The 17,078-nt window shown below is 53.2% G+C and overlaps 1 non-coding gene across 1 annotated transcript; it reads right to left on the bottom strand.

The window, feature by feature from the left end:
• Positions 1-12,694: 12,694 nt before the first annotated feature.
• On the bottom strand, positions 12,695-12,766 carry TRNAQ-CUG. The gene has a single exon. It is a non-coding gene; the product is annotated as a tRNA-Gln (tRNA).
• Positions 12,767-17,078: the final 4,312 nt, after the last annotated feature.

The following is a 17,078-nucleotide window of genomic DNA, read 5'->3' as shown; positions in this document are numbered from 1 at the left end:
GGGACACCACCTCACACTGTGTCCCAGGGGTCAGGCAAACTCTCAGCACCTGAAGCCTCTGCCACTCGCCTAGTGCCCCATAGATCAGCCATAGTCCTGGTTCTGCTCCTCTCTCTAGAGTGCGAAAGAAGCCAAGTCAGTGACTCCATGGGAGCTACAGGGCTACAGAAACAAAAGGTGCTCAGCTTTTCAGTGAGGTGCTGGAGGGGCGAGGGGGAAGAGGTGGGAGAGGGAGAGGAATGGGACAGGAAGGTGCAGGGTGGGAAGAGAAGGGACAGGGATGGTAGCTTGGGGCAAGAGGTGGAGTAGGGGCAGGGCCTGTGGAGAAAAGGGGGGGATTTGTTCCGGGCTGGCCCTGAAGTATTGCAGGGGAGACAGAGGGAGATCCGCACTCATCAGGTCTCTTCTCTCCCCCAAGGTGAGCCAGACACTGCTCTCTCCTGGCTCTCACTCTAGCATCTGGACACCAAGGAGCCATTTCCCCACAGGAATTGCATTGAGTGCCCCTGTGGTGCTGGGGGGTGGGGCTGGCGCTGCTGCTGGCTGTGGGGCTGGCAGGGGGGTTGATGTCTGCACAGACTCTCAGCTGCCAGGCGGGAGTAGGCACTTGGGACCTTACCAGACTGCCTCAATGAAGATGGGGGGTTGACAGACCAATACAGATGCTCCCCAGAGCATGAAGCAGCATCCGCCCATGCAGCCAGGCAACGAGCATTCCCACAGCCTGGAGCCAAGGGGGAGGTGGCAGCTGCTGTTTCAGCTCCCCAGAGACAGGCCCTGTCAGCCAACAAACACTTCTTACTCACCACAGCTAAGGGCATCGGGTTCCTCCAGTGGGGATGCAGAGCAGCCGTTCTTTTTCCTGGTCACACTCCTCTGTGATGTGAAAATCGAGGAGGAGAGGCAGAAGCCCCACTTCCCTCTTGAAATGACACTCAGCGGGGGAAGCCAGGACAACAGGGTGGGGAGGCAAGTGGTGGCCAGACTCTCAGAGCCAGGGTCTAGTCTAGCTCAGAGTTCAACTCAACTTCCTCCCCGCTCCACTGGCCCCAAGTCCCTTTCTGCCACCAGGTCAACCCGGGAACTCAGGCAGGAACAGGGTGAGGAAGCGAGCAAAGCAGGCCAAAGTGAGCCTTATCATCATGTGCTGCTCCCAATGATCTCCTTTTTGTGGGCACTGCTACAAAAACATCCCAGATAGAGAAGCAACAGACCAAAATATTGCTACAGAACTGCCAAAGTAGGTCAGTTGGGTGAGTATTTGACTGAAAATCTAAAGGTACCTGGTTCAGTTCTGGGCCTTGGTAGGTACTTTCATCCCTCGATGTGCAGAAGCAGCTTGTTTTCTGGGAGCACAGCAGTGCTGGCAAGCATGGCTGCCCTAGAGGATTCAGGGGTCCTGTGGCAAAGCAATTTCAGGGGCCCCTTTCATAAAAAAAAGTTGTGATACTATAGAGTACTATATTTTCATGGGGTCCCTGCAGGCCCTTGGGCAAATTGCCCCACTTGCCACCTCTGGGCAGCCTTGAAGGTGAGTCCCTGATCTTGGGCTCTGTAGTAGAAAAACATAGAATGGGCTTCTGACCTTTAACAATGAGAGCTGTCTTTCCCAACATGGCAGGAAGAGAGTGAGGCAGGGTGACCCTCAGGAATGGTGCCAGAGGGCTGCTAGGCAGGGATTGGGGATGCAAACTCCTCTGCGCAGGTGAGCAATGGCAGTACTAGGGAAGGAGCATCTGTGAAAATGGCCATGTGGAAGGTGGCAGGGATTTAGGGACCCAGGAGGAGGGTGCTTGATGTTCAGTGCCTTGGAGCAGCTGGACTTGGACATGGTGGGTGTTCAGGAAATGCACATTAACAACTCTAGGGTAGCTCAATAGGCAGAGGGTGATTGGAGGAAGGGCCTCCTGGCTGGGGAAGAACGATGGGGTTGGAGTCTTGTTTTTCACATTCGCGGTGTGAGTACAGAAAGTGCTGGAGCTCTGATGAGGGAGGGCATTACTGCTAGACTTTGTGCTCTGCGGCACTGGTTACTGCTATATTAGTGTGTATGGTCCCCTGTTATAAACGAATAATTAAGAGTTAATGGAACAGAAGTACTTCATATCACTTTTGCCTGTAAAGGGTTAACAAGATCAGTGAGCCTGGCTGTCACCTGACCAGAGGACCAATCAGGGGACAGGAGACTTTCAAATCTTGAGGGAGGGAAGTTTTTGTGTGTGCTGTTAGTTTTTGGTTCTTGTTCTCTCTGGGTTCTGAGAGTGACCAGACGTGCAAGCAGGTTTCTCTCCAATCTCTCTGATACAGTCTCTTATATGTCCAGAATAGTAAGTACTAGGTAGATAAGGCAAATTAGGCTTATGTTTATTTTCTTTATTTGCAAATGTGTATTTGGCTGGAAGGAGTTCAAATTTGCATTTTGCTGAAAGGATTTTAATTTGTACTTGTATACTTAGGCTGGGAGGGTATTCCCAGTGTCTATAGCTGAAAGACCCTGTAACATATTCCATCTTAAATTTACAAAGATAATTTTTACTGTTTTTTTCTTTCTTTAATTAAAAGCTTTTCTTGTTTAAGAACCTGATTTTTTTTTATTTTGGTGAGACCCCAGGGAACTGTGTCTGGATCCACCAGGGAATTGGTGGGGAGAAAGGAGGGAAGGGGGAGAGGAAGGTTAATTTTCTCTCTGTGTTAGGATTACTTTCTCAGGGAGAGTCTGGGAGGGGGAAAGAGAAGGAGGGGGGAAGGTGAATTTTCCTCTTTGTTTTAAGATTCAAGGAGTTTGAATCACAGTGATCTTCCACAGTAACCCAGGGAGGGGAAGCCTGGGAGAGGCAACAGTGAGGGAAAGGATTTACTTTCCTTGTGTTAAGATCCAGAGGGACTGGGTCTTGGGGGTCCCCGGGCAAGGTTTTGGGAGGACCAGAGTGTACCAGGCACTGGAATTCCTGGTTGGTGGCAGCACTACAAGTACTAAGCTGGTAATTGAGCTTAGAGGAATTCATGCTGGTACCCCATCTTTTGGACGCTAAGGTTCAGAGTGGGGGATTATACCATGATATGGTGTGCGGCATGTGGGATAGATAGATAAGATAGAATCCAAAAGCCAGTGAGGTTTTTATTTCTCTCCCTGCTAGCTATCTGCAGGCAGACTGAGGTTTGGGTTTAGAAGCAAAAGTCAGTAGGATTTTTTCTTTCTCTTTCCCTGCTAGCTGTGTGTAAAGCAGGCTAGAGGAGATTGTTTTAAAAGCAAAGGTCTGCCAGTTTTTTTTGGTCTCTCCCTTCTGAGTACTCTGAAGGCAAAGGCCTTAGGGTTTAACAAGGATCTTTGTTAAACAAAGGGACTCCAGTTGTGAGTTACCATACACCAGCAAAACACATTAGCAAATGAATGGTTTTTTTTTCTTTCTAACTCTGTCAGGAATAACTAGGTAGAAGGAGTTAAAAGAAAGACTCTGTTGCTAAGCAACCCGACGAAGGCAACAGAAAAGCAGCATTTCAGACAGTAAACACCAGAGGGCGCCCCAACACAAGAAAGCAGAAACCATGACTACCAAGGACACCCTGAAACAGGAACGGGCAAAACTGGAGGCAGAGGGACAAATCAAAGACGCAGACCACAAGCGAGACATGGAAAAGAAACTACAAGAACTAGAAATAAAACAAAAAGAGATGGAGCTGAGAGAAAGAGAGGCTGCCCACAGGAGAGAGCTGGAGATAAAAGAGAAAGAGTTGGAACTCCAGAGGGAGGCCCACCGGCAGGCCCTGGAATTAGAACAGGCTAAGCCGAAGGACACAGCCATCCTACCAACCCTTCGCCAGTTATTGTTCCACATCCCAAGAAATTTCCCACCTACAAGGCAGGTGATGACACTGAGGCCTTCCTAGAAAATTTTGAAAAGACCTGCCATGGGTACAGCATCTCTGAAGACCAGTACATGATAGAGCTGAGGCCACTGCTCAGTGGACCCTAGCAGAGGTGGCGGCTGAAATGCCTAAGGAGAACATGAATGATTATAAACTTTTTCAAACCAAGGCCAGAATCAGAATGGGGCTAAACTGAGCATGCCCGTCGGAGGTTCAGAGCCCTAAGGTGGAAACCAGATGTGTCATTCACCCGACACACCTACCACATTGGAAAGAATTGTAATGCCTGGGTATCAGGAGCCAATGTTAAATCTCTGGACGACATGCACCTCCTAATACAATTGGAGCAGTTCTGAGAGTGTGTTCCTGAGGAAATAGAAAGGTACATCCTAGATGGGAAGCCCTAAACTGTAACTGAGGTGGGGGAGATTGGAGCCAGATGAGTGGAAGTGGCAGAAGAGAAAAGAGCGACTATCAAGGGGAACGAATATCACAGGGGTCACACCTACAATAAACCCTATACCCGAGGATAACCCAAGACCCCACTTGCAAGCCCAGGAAAGCCGCTGACTCCCTATTCTCTCACCTCACCAATCTCCAGTAACCCACCTCGGCCCAGTGACCAGTCAGCTGGGCGATGCTTCAAGTGTAATAAACTGGGACATATAAAGGCCAACTGCCCAAAGAACCCCAACCGAGTGCAGTTCATTTTATCTCCATCACTCCAAAGATCCCCAGGCCCAGATGCCTCTCAAATACCCTCAGAGCGAAGGGAAATTTTGAGAATGGGCGGAAAGAAGGTTATCGCGTGGAAAGACACGGGGGCAGAAGTGTCAGCTATCCACCAATCCTTAGTGGACCCCAAATTCATCAGCCCAAAGGCCCAAGTGACAATTTACCCCTTCATATCACAAGCTGTAGACTTGCCCACAGCTGAACTGCCTGTCCAGTACAAAGGCTGGTCAGGAATGTGGACTTTTGCAGTTTACGACAATTATCACATCCCCATGCTACTGGGGGAAGACTTGGCCAGAAAGGTAAAGTGGGCCAAGAGAGTGGGAATGATTACACGCAGCCAAGCCAGGCAAGCTTCCAAACCCATCCCTGTTCCTGAGCCGTCCACAGGGGCCCCGTCTGTGTTAGCAGAGACCCAGACAGAGGTAGTGGACCCGGATCCCTTGCCTATGACTGCAACAGCCACAGTACCTCCAGTCCCAGACCCGGACCTGGAAAGGCAACCAGCACCAGAACCATTGCCAGCACTGACGCCAGCACTTGCAAACGCATCTTCAACCCCAACGCCAGAGGGCGCCAGCGAGCCTGAACTGGCAGAAGCAGCAGACAACCATACCCAAGAGGCTCAGTCAGAGCTGAAATACCACCTGGTGCACCAGCGGAGAGCGGTTCACCAGCCACGAAAACAACCCCATCACCTGCATCGCTTCCCGAAGGACCAAGCCCAAGTCCACAGTCTAAGGAAAAACTGGTGTCTCCAGCCTCCAGGAAACAGTTCCAGACTGAGCAGGAAGCAGATGACAGCCTTCAGAAAGCTTGGGCGGCAGCACGGAGCACCCCACCGCCTCTCAGCTCTTCTAACCGATCCTGGTTTCTTATAGAACAAGGGCTTTTATATAAGGAGACTCTTTCTGGTGGACACTGGGAAGACTGGCATCCGCAAAAACAGTTAGTGGTTCCAACTAAGTACCGGGGGAAGCTCTTAAGCTTAGCCCATGATCATCCCAGTGGCCATGCTGGGGTGAACAGAACCAAAGACAGGTTGGGGAAGTCCTTCCACTGGGAGGGGATGGGCAAGGATGTTGCCAAGTATGTTCAGTCTTGTGAGGTATGCCAAAAAGTGGGAAAGCCCCAAGACCAGGTCAAGGCCCCTCTCCAGCCACTCCCCATAATTGAGGTCCCATTTCAGCTAGTAGCTGTGGATATTCTGGGTCTTTTCCCAAAAAAGACACCCAGAGGAAAGCAGTACATACTGACTTTCGTGGACTTTGCTACCCGATGGCCGGAAGCAGTAGCTCTAGGCAACACCAGGGCTAAAACTGTGTGCCAGGCCCTAACAGACATTTTTGCCAGGGTAGGTTGGCCCTCCGACATCCTTACGGATTCAGGGACTAATTTCCTGGACGGGACCATGAAAGAACTGTGTCAGACTCATGGGGTGAATCACTTGGTTGCCACCCCGTACCACCATCAAACCAATGGCCTGGTGGAGAGTTTTAATGGAACTTTGGGGGCCATGATACGTAAATTTGTGAATGAACACTCCAATGACTGGAGTACAGTGCTGTACCACATCCCAGTTTAGGGTTTTCACCGTTTGAACTTGTGTATGGCCACAAAGTTAAAGGGCAATTACAGTTGGTGAAGCAGCAATGGGAGGGGTTTACACCCTGTCCAGGAACTAACATTTTGGATTTTGTAAGCAACCTACAAAACACCCTCCGACACTCTTTAGCTCTCAGTAAAGAAAACCTAAAGGATGCTCAAAAAGAGCAAAAGGCCTGGTATGATAGACATACCAGAGAGCGTTCCTTGAAGGTAGGAGACTAGGTTATGGTCTTGAAGGAGCAACAGGCCCATAAGATGGAAGCATCATGGGAAGGGCCATTCACGGTCCAAGAGCGCCTGGGAGCTGTTAACTACCTCATAGCATTTCCCAATTCCTCCCTAAAGCCCAGAGTGTACCACATTAATTCTCTCAAGCCCTTTTATTCCAGAGACTTACAGGTTTGTCAGTTTACAGCCCAGGGAGGAGATGATGCTGAGTGGCCTGACGGTGTCTACGATAAAGGGAAAAGTAATGGTGGCGTGGGAGAGGTGACCCTCTCCACATCCGGGAAAGGTCTGCAGTGGCAACAGATCAAGGAGTTGATGCACTCTCCCATAAAAGTTTCCCAGAATCAACTGGTTAAAAATTGTCCTTACAATGTAAAGAATCTTGCAGTTTTACATAGTTAGGAGTATATGTAAAGGTGTATGTGCTTATTGATCTGTTTATTCTAGAGTTCTAGGGAGAAATCACTGCCAGTGTGGTTCCACATTGTCAGCGATTTGAGGGGCATGTCATAAACGGATAGTTAAGAGTTAATAGAACAGAAGTACTTCATGTCTCTTTTGCTTGTAAAGGGTTAAGAAGTTCAGTGAGCCTGGCTGTCATCTGACCAGAGAACCAATCAGGGGACAGGATACTTTCAAATCTTGAGGGAGGGAAGCTTTTGTGTGTGCTGTTAGTGTTTGGTTCTTGTTCTCTCTGGGTTCTGAGAGTGACCAGACGTGCAAGCAGGTTTCTCTCCAATCTCTCTGATACAGTCTCTTATATGTCCAGAATAGTAAGTACTAGGTAGATAAAGCGAGTTAGGCTTATGTTTGTTTTCTTTATTTGCAAATGTGTATTTGGCTGGAAGGAGTTCAAATTTGTATTTTGCTAAAAGGATTTTAATTTGTACTTGTATACTTAGGCTGGGAGGGTATTCCCAGTGTCTATAGCTGAAAGACCCTGTAACACATTCCATCTTAAATTTACAAAGATAATTTTTACTGTTTTTTTTCTTTCTTTAATTAAAAGCTTTTCTTGTTTAAGAACCTGATAGTTTTTTTATTCTGGTGAGACCCCAGGGGACTGGGTCTGGATCCACCAGGGAATTGGTGGGGGAAAAGAAGAGAAGGAGGAGAAAAAGGATAATTTTCTCTCTGTGTTAGGATTACTTTCTCTCTCAGGGAGAGCCTGGGAGGGGGAGGGACAAGGAGGGGGGGAAGGTGAATTTTCTTCTCTGTTTTAAGATTCAAGGAGTTTGAATCACAGTGATCTTCCAGGGTAATCCAGGGAGGGGACGCCTGGGAGAGGCAACGGTGAGGGAAAGGGTTTACTTTCCTTGTGTTAAGATCCAGAGGGACTGGGTCTTGGGGGTCCCCGGGCAAGGTTTTGTGGGGACCAGAGTGTACCAGGCACTGGAATTCCTGGTTGGTGGCAGCGCTACAAGTACTAAGCTGGTAATTGAGCTTAGAGGAATTCATGCTGGTACCCCATCTTTTGGACGCTAAGGTTCAGAGTGGGGAATTATATCATGACAATTGCCCTCTGCTGGACTCTCTCCAGTTTGTCCACATCCCTTCTCATGTGGGTCCCATCCCCAAAAGTACTCTCATTTCACCCCAATGGCCCCCAAAATGCCAGCTTTTAATATGTAAATAGGGTGCTCCCATGGTCATGTCACTCCCGAGCTCTCCAGTGGAGCCTGCTGGCAGAGAAGAAGGTCAAAATTAGCCAGGATGTCACTCAGTCAAATCCCTGTGCTCCCAGCAGGTGGTATCGGAAAGCTCCAAGATGGCTCACTTCCCTTTCTCTCATCAGCTTCAGGCCCCAGGGTTACATATGCACAAACCAGTTGGGATTCTCCCCTTGGCTCAGGGTGTGGGGCTGCTCTGAGGGGATGGACTTGCACACTTGGGATATTAGTGCAAAGATACAATTTCAATTTCTCTTAGAGAAATTGGAGAGCAATTTATATTTGGTAAAAATCTTATTTCATGAAAGGAAAGCTGCAGTGATAGCCTGGTTACTGGGGTGCAAGACACTTTCCTCCCGGGAGAAACAAGAAGTTAGAATTAGAAATTTACATCGTTTGTTCCAGTGTTGGTACAGGTTTAATTTTGCTTCTGTGTAGGTTTTTTTCAGGCTGTGACCGTTTTGGTTTATTGGGTTGTTTGGGGTTTTTATTTGGAATGGAGCTTTTAATTGATATTTCCTGGATGGAATGGCTGACCTGCAACAACAGTGTTGACATAGTTCTGCATATTTTATAGAGGTTTGGCTAGTATTCAAGGAGTCAATTCCTTTATAGGAGGTTTTAGTGGTCAGGCTTATTTATTTTATGTTATTTTACCATCCTGCTGTAGCACACCTTTATGATAAAATGTTGAAATTATGAATTTACAGCATTTGTTAGTTTTTATTTTTAAAAACAAAATTATTTAATGTTAGGGTTTTAAATTAAGAATTGGTTTTGGTTTCAGTTTTTCATTTAGGTTTTGGTTATTGATGGGATCTTTAAGAGACCTTTGGATTTAATACTAAAATTTGGACAGATTTAGATTATTTAAAGTAAACTATGTTTACTATTTTATATTAAAAAAGGTTGTATTGCTGTAAACCCTGCCCGGGGGGAGAGGAGATGGGCCTGGCCTTTAACTGAGGAGGAGCAGAGGCATGGCCCCTGTGAAGGGTGGGGCCAGGTAATGGGGGGCACAGCCCCGCAATTTTTTTTGTCTAGCCCATGTCAGTCCCTTACTAAAGGAGAGGAGTCTGATGCCACCCCTGCTGGTCACTGGGTGTCACTGCTGCTTCATGGGAAACATGCTCTGTGCATTACCCAGATTGGTGGGAAACACACTATGTGCCTTACCGTGACTGGTCCGTGGGTGTCACTGCTCGTAGAGCGCAGACACACGCTGTGCATTATGCCACCTGACCAGTGGGTGTCACTGCTGTATCAAGGGAAACACCTTCTGTGCATTACCTGGAATGACCACGAGGTGTCACTGCTGCTCCAAGGGATACATACTCTGTGTGTTACCCTGATTGGCCATTTGGTGTCACTGCTGCGCCAAGCAAAACCCCTTCTGTGCATTACTCTGACTGCCCACTGGGTGTCACTGCTGCGCCAAGGGAAACATAACAGCGGCCAGACTGGTTCAGACGCAAAGTCCATCTAGCCCAGTATCCTCCTGTCTTCTGACAGTGGCCAGTGCCAGGTGCCCCAGAGGGACTGAAAGAGCAAAGAATCATCAAGTGATCCATCCCCTGCCGCCAATTCCCAGCTTCTGGCAAACAGAGGCTACAGGCACCATCCCTGCCCACCCTGGCTAATAGCCCTTGATGGATCTATCCACCGTAAACTTATCTAGTTCTTTTTTGAACCTTGTTATAGTCTTGGCCTTCAAAACGAATTCCACAGGTTAACTCTGCAACCGCCCTGAGTTTACCAGCCCCTCCCCTGGCCAGGTTGTATATGGAAAAGAGGATGAGGATGAGGAGAGCCATGATATGTCTGTCACTGGCTGGTGCCTCAGTTTCCTCTAGGCATCAGTGCTGCAGGCTCCTTTGGTATGTGCCCATGCAACTGTGTCTGGGGAAGGGGGAGTAGAGGCTCATGCTTCCCAGCCCCACGCCCCATCCCCAGCAGCTGAGGAATCCAGGCCAAATTTAACCCTGGTAGCTGGGCCGGGATTAGCCTGGGCTGGGGTAGGGCTGGGGAGGAATTGGGAGGGAGACAGATGCACCTGCTGTGACGGAAGATCCTCCCATTCCCTGCCAACCCCCTTCACTCCTTGCAGCATTGCACCTCCTAGAATTTCTTTCTCTGTCATGGGAGCTGTCTGCTGCTTGCTTCTCCCTTAGCATCATCTCTCCCCATCCTGGGGCACTGGCATTGCCCATCCTGTGCAAACAGGCAGGCCCTGGTGTGCCCCATGGCACTACCCTGCAATTGTGGGGGCAGCTGTTGGATGGAGCCATATAGAAATATGGGGGTGGGCAAGGCTGGGGACCAGGACTCTTGGGTTCTCCCCTCAAATGTGGAAGGGGAGTGGAGGTTAGGGGGTAGAGGGGGGGAGGGGCAGGGCTGGGATCCAGGGATACTGCTTTTTCTGGTTTTCTCCACCTCCTGCAGCTGCCTCGGTCCTTTCAGTGCATTTCTTGTTCCAAATTCATTTGCTGACTTGTGTAACTCACCCCAGAGGAGGCTGCATTTCAGTGTTGAGTGAGGCACCCTTGGCTGCATCACCTCCTAACCGTCTCTCTTTCCCCCTTCGGGTGACCCTGCAGCACTCAGCAAACATCCACAAGATCATGGGGCACTTTGAGCATTGGGCAGGCAGGGGCCAGGCGCCCAGCCCTCCCTCCAGAGAATGGGACCCAGCACCCCCAACTTTTTACAGGGATTAAAAAGGGGCAAAGGGGGGCAAATCAGAGGAGGGGGTGGCCAGGGTCTGAGCAGGGAGTGGAAATTGACTGTTTGAGGAGTCAAGCAGCTGGAGGCAGAGTTAGGAGAGGGACTGAAGGGCAAAGTCAGGGAGGGGGGAAGGAGCCAGAGTTAAGCCCAGAGGGAGGTGCTGCCAGAGGGTTAAACCCTGGCACAGGCAGGGGCAGAGGGGTAATAGTTATCCCGGTGGACTGAGACTCCAGTGTTTGCAAACATGGGGGTGGAGCAGAGAGCTTTTTTATTTCCCCTCTCACAGGCAGCACCTCTCAGCATGGGCTTTCCAGGGCTGGGCTCTTAAAGGCACAGGCATCCCACTGCCTAGACACTGCAGCTCCTCTCTGATGTAACCTACTGAGGTGCTGCAGTAGGAGACTCAATTCAGTGAAACTGGGCATTCCCTATACGCCCCCCAGTCAGGGGGCTGTGCACCCCCTTCCCCGAATTTCCCCAACACCCCCTCCCTCAGTGGTCAGGTAGTTACATGCAGCGCTGCCAATGTTGTCATTGGTTGCAAATTTGAATGGAAATAGAAACGGTAACACACACTTTAAAAGCAGATACAACGTATGAAAACTTCTTGTACCTGAGAAAGTAAAATAGGTTTGGAAAGTCTGGACAAAGCCTGGTTTCCTCACCCAGCTGTTGTGTTTGCTGACAATGTCAGTGCATTGGCTTCGGCAGTGTTGGCCAACCTTAGAATTTCAAATGATGATTTGTAAGCGAGGTGTGAATGAGCTCTCCCCTGGCAGCTACTGATGACCAGGGCTGGGGGGAGGCTTTGGGACCAGACTGTATTTACATGAACTCACCTATTCTGCTGAGGTATCCAGCTGACAGAGCTGGGCTGCCTCTGCTCTAGGTGCCCGGAGGAGGGAAGGTGTGTGTGGCTCCAGCCTGGGACTCCTCCTCCCTCCTGCCAAGCCCTGACTATTAATCCCAGCCCTGGCACTCCTTTCTTCAAGCGCCATGTGGGCCAGAGGAAAAGTGTGGTAGGAAGCACAAAGGGCAAGCTTGTGAACGTCAGGTGCAGCAGCAAGAATCCCAACTATCAAGGTAGCAAGTTCTAGAGCCCTAACCCATTGTGGCCACCCCAGCCAAAGACCTGGCTCTAGGAGGTGTGAGTCACCCAGCAGGAGGGGAAAGATTCACTCTTACACAGCTGGAGACAGGGAAGTTGAGCTCTGGGGCGTTACCACAAGCATGGGTGGGTGGCAAGTTTGTAGAAATTTTGGTGGTGTCCAGAACCCTCCCCCAACTCCGCCCTCACTTGCCTAAGGCTCTGGGCGGGAGGTCTGGGGTGCAGATCCTGGGCTGGGGATTAGGGTGCAGGAGGGGTGCAGGTTGCAAGCTTTGGGATGGAGTTTGGGTGCTGGGTGCAGGCTCCAGGGTTGTAGGAAGGGGTGAGAGGTGCAGGCTCTGGGAGGGAATTTGGGGATAGGAGGGAGTGCAGGGCTGAGGGATTCATGATGCAGGAGGGGGCTCAGGGCTGAGAGGTTCATGGCTAGGGAAGAGGTGTGGGGGCTCAGGGTGCAGAGTGATGAGGGTTGGGGCGGCTCAGGACAGCCTGCGTTGCCATTAGTGGTGGGCAGGCACTAGGACCCAGGGGAAGCAGACAGCAGTTCTGCCCAGAATCCCTCTACTCCAGCAGCAGGAGCAGGCAGGGGACAGGCGCACACTGCTTTTTGTCAGGCAGGGACGCAGCACAGGACATGCAGGGGGAGGGGTGCTGGGCAGGGGCCAAGGCCAGGGGAAGTGACCTAACTCCAAATATTGCTGGAGCCCAAGCACCACACATGTATATAACCTGCTGCCTATGACCACAAACCAACACAAGGTCCCACTGAGATTTGAACTCAGATTACAGGATTCAGAGTCCTGAGGGCTGCCCATTACACCATGGGACCAGCTTGTGCTGCCTTCTCTGCACATCGGTGACCTTCATGGGGCTGCTTGTGTAAGGGGGCTCTTGGCCCTTTACTAAAACTTAGTGTGTGTGTGTGGGGGGGGTTGGTTGGCTAGTTCCCAGCACCAATAGAAGGGGGAAGGATCAATGGGAAATCAGGACCCTGAGACTGACAGTCCCCAGGGGCAATGGGGAGAGGCCAAAGTTCCAAGTTAGCTGCACTGACAGGCCAGGCAGTGTAATGAGGGAGTCACCAGGCCAGGGGGTCCCATCCTCCATGTGAGCTGGAACTGCCTGGGCGAGAGTGGGGCAGAGCTAAGGAGAGAGCAGGAGCCTGAGAAGAGCCGGGGAGCAGAGCTGTGCAGATGTAGTGCCAGAAACTGCTGCATGTAGGAATTTGCAACCTGTAGCAGTTACTGATACCTGAGGTTGTTCTTACTTGATGACCTGTCCTAATTGGCTAAAACTTGACAGTGGTTTCTCTAGCAAAGGCCAGTTCCTGGCCCCTTGGTCCAGACATCCTCCTTCATATCAGGCTAGGGTGACCAGATGTCAAAGATGAAATATCGAGACACGGGGGGCGGAGCAAAAAAATAGCCGGAGGGCCCCCCGCCGCCAAGCGGCAGTGGCACAGCCCCATCTCCAACCAACTCTCGGCTCCACCCCACTACATCCCCAGCTCCCCCATCCCTGGACTGGGGAGCGGCCGTTCCATCGGGGTTGGGGCGCTGCCTCCATTCCCCAGCTCTGCGAGGGGACCGGAGAGTGGCCGTTCCAGAGGGGCGGGGCACTTGGTTCCCTCCCCAGCTCTGGGAGGGAACTGGGGTGCGTCCACCCTTCCGGGGGTGGGGCACTATCTTCCCTCCCCACCTCTGCCAAGGCACTGGGGAGCAGCCATTTCTGTGGGGGTAGGGCGCTGTGTTCCCTCCCCAGCTCTGCCAGGAGACTAGGGAACTGCCGTTCATGCGGGAGTGGGACGCTGGGTTCCCTGCCCAGCTCTGCGAGGCGACTGGGGAGCGGCCGTTCCAGGGGGGCAGGGCACTGGGTTCCCTCCCAGCTATGTGAAGGGACTGGACAGCGGTTGTTTCTGCTGGGATGGGGCGCTGGGTTCCCTTCCCCGCTCTGCATTGGGACTGGGGAGCAGCCGTTTCAGGGGTCTAGGGTGCTGCCTTCCGTCCCCAGTTCTGCCAGGGGACTGGGGAGCGGCCGTTCCTTCGGGGTTGGTGCGCTGCCTCCCCTCCCCAGATCTGTGAGGGGACCAGGGAGTGGCCGTTCCTGCGGGGGCAGGATGCTGGGTTCCCCTCCCAGCTCTGTGAGGGGACTGGGCAGCTGTCATTCCTTGGGGCGTGGGCCACTGGGTTCCTTGTCCAGCTCTGCGATGAGACTGGGGAGCAGCCGTGCTAGCAGGGGTAGGACGCTGCCTTCCCTCCCCAGCTCTGTGAGGGGAATGGGGAGTGGCCATTCCGGAGGGGGTGGGGCACTGGGTTCTCTTCCCGGCTCTGCAAGGGGACTGGGGAACAGCCTTTCCTGCAGGAGTGGGGTGCTGGACTCTCTCCGGCTCTGCGTGGGGACTGGGCAGCAGCCGTTCCAGTGGGGGCGGGGTGCTGCCTTCCCTCCCCAGTCCTGTGTGAGGACGGGGGAGCGGTTGTTCCACCAGGGGCAGGGCCCTGGCTTCCCTCCACAGCCCTGCAAGGGGACGGGGGATCGGTCGTTCCAGCAGGGGCGGGGCTCTGCCTTCACTGCCCGGCTCCGCGATGCGACTGGGGAGCCGTCATTCCTGCGGGGACCGGCTGCTGGGTTTCCTCCCCGGCTCTGCGAGGGGATTCGGGAGCAGCCGTTCCTGCGGGAGGCAGGGCGCTGCCTTCTGTTGCCGACACAGAGGGTGCCCGAGGCAAGCAACAGTGGTTCGTGCCCAGAGTGCGAAGCCCCAAAGAACACACACCCGGGTGGAGAAGCAAGCAAAGTTTATTTGAGATCTCAAAGCGGTGCAAGGAGATGAACGCCTCAAATCATGCACCACTACACAAGCGGCTTGACCCTTTTAATAAGTTTTTTTTCTCTTTCTTCTTTCTCCCCGCCCCCATCCTCTTCCTTCTTCCTCCCCCTGTAGCAATTAGGTAAGCGCAGGTGCATTAAGTAATCTTGGCAGCGGCAGCTCGTTAGTAAGTTTTCCTTCTGTAAGTTATCTTGTCCTTCTGCTAAAGGTGCACAGGCCTTATCACCACTGCTTTAGACCGGTTTGAGCTGTGCTGCAACTGAGAACTTACTGTTACACGTTTCATTTCACACCTGCTAGCTTTCTAGATCAAGTAGAGTTCAACATGGAGGAGCTTTGGTTCACTGAGGCCTAGATTTATGCCCCCCCCCACAGCTCCCACCCTGCCTCCCCCGCATGCTACTGCCTTTGAGTAGCCCCCCCCTATGGTCTGCCCAGTCCCTCCCCTTGGCTGTGTCCCCTCCCCAGCTCCTGCCCTGCCCCCCTCATTCTACTGCCTCTGAGCACCCCCCCTACGGCCTGGCCAGTCTCTCCCCCAGCTGTGTCCCCCCCCAGCTCCCACCCTGTCCCCACCATGCTGCTGCCTCTGAGCAGTCCCCCCACGGTCTGCCCAGTCCTCCTCCTGGCTGTATCCGCTCCCCTCCAGCACCCGCCCTGTCTCCCCCCCCCATACTACTGCCTCTGAGCAGCCCCCCCTATGGTCTGCCCAGTCCTCCCCCTGGCTGTGTCTCCTCTCCCCCCAGCACCGCCCTGCCTCCCCCCATGATAATGCCTCTGAGCAGCCCCCCCTAACAGTCTGCCCCGTCCCTCCCCCCGGCTGTATCCCCTCCCCCCCAGCTCCCGCCCTGCCTCCCCACATGCTACTGCCTCTGAGCAGCCCCCCTACGGTCTGCCCAGTCCTCCCCCTGGCTGTGTCCCCTCCCCCCCAGCTCCCACCCCGTCACATCCCCCCTCTACACTTTCTCCCTGCAGCTTGCCCCTTTCCCTGCTGAGTCCCAGCTTCACCCCCTGACATCTCTCCAACCCCACCTCCCCCCATCACAGCCCTTGATCCCCTAATGCCCTGGCCCCTGCTCCCCGTGGTGGGTTTGAGAGGCCCCCACTCCCCGGCCGCTCCACTCCCCAGAATTGGAAGCTGCTGGCATTGAGGAAGGTGGGGCCTGGGCTGGCCCAGCTGCTTGGGCAGATCCTGGTAAAAGAGAGAAGAGCGGGCAAGGCTGAGGACCCTCCCTTGTCCCGGGGAGGGCAGGGGTCCCACAATTTAGCTCAGTGTCACCCTCCCATCTCCAGCCCTGCTGGGATGAGACCACAATTCCCCAGTGCCCCCCGCCCTGCCACACCCATCAGCAGTCAAGCCGGGGAATCGCCCCCCTTCTCCCCTGCGAGGGCTGCAGGACTCCCTGCCCCCTCCAACACCAGCCTCCCTGCCATGTATCCCGGGGTGCAGTCGGATAAGGGTGGATTTATTCTTTCCATTGCCCACATCTAGCCCTCAGTCCCGGTCTACCCATACAGGATCCAGGGTCTGGAGCAGTTGGCTGCTTACTGAGGGCTACAAGGAGCCACCAGGAGAAGGGAGTAGATTCTCCACAGCTTTGCATCCACTCACACTGGTACCTGTCTCACACATGGGGAAACTGAGGCACCAGGGAGGGCGATATGGCCTGTGCCAGCTCCGACTGGGAGTCTGTGGGAGAGCCAGGAATAGAACCCAGGAGTCCTGGCTCCATGGGCAGCTTGGGACTCCTCCATTTGGGGGGGCTGGGCGGTCCCGGACTGCAGCCCAGCACCAAGGCCAGCTCCGACTCAGCCTCCTCCTGCTGAAGCCCCCCCACACTCCCCCTTCAGCCCCGCCCACACTCCACCCTCAGGACCCCTTGGTTCCACTCCCCTGACCCCCTCCGCCTGCGTCTCACGTCTCTTCCGCCAAGGTCCTGCCACTTGTGCCCCTTTGCCCCCTACCCCAAGGCCCCCTCCTGCCTGCCTGACGTTTGCACCCCTGCCCCTCCCCCCGTGGCTCCATGTGGGCGGATGGGAACTTGGAACAGGGCAGAGTTAGGATAGGGCCTTGAGGGGGAGAGGACGAGTGGGATCAGGGTCTCTGAGTGGAGCATGGGCCAGGTGCCTCCCCAGGCCCCTCCTAATCACAGCCCATGGCTGGCTCCCAGCCTCCGTTGCTCTAACCACTAGACTGCACTGCCCTCCCAGACTGGGGATAAGAACCAGGAGTCCTGGTTCCCAGCCGGGCTGCGGGTGGAACAGGATGTACTGGCCATGGGCTCAGCTGGGTATCACTTACCATCAGTTTGGATGATAT

This window comes from Gopherus evgoodei, unplaced genomic scaffold (assembly GCF_007399415.2).
Source record: "Gopherus evgoodei ecotype Sinaloan lineage unplaced genomic scaffold, rGopEvg1_v1.p scaffold_46_arrow_ctg1, whole genome shotgun sequence".
Taxonomy (NCBI): Eukaryota; Metazoa; Chordata; order Testudines; family Testudinidae; genus Gopherus; species Gopherus evgoodei.
The sequence above is the reverse complement of the archived record's forward strand: the minus strand, read 5'-3'. Positions and strand labels throughout refer to the sequence as shown.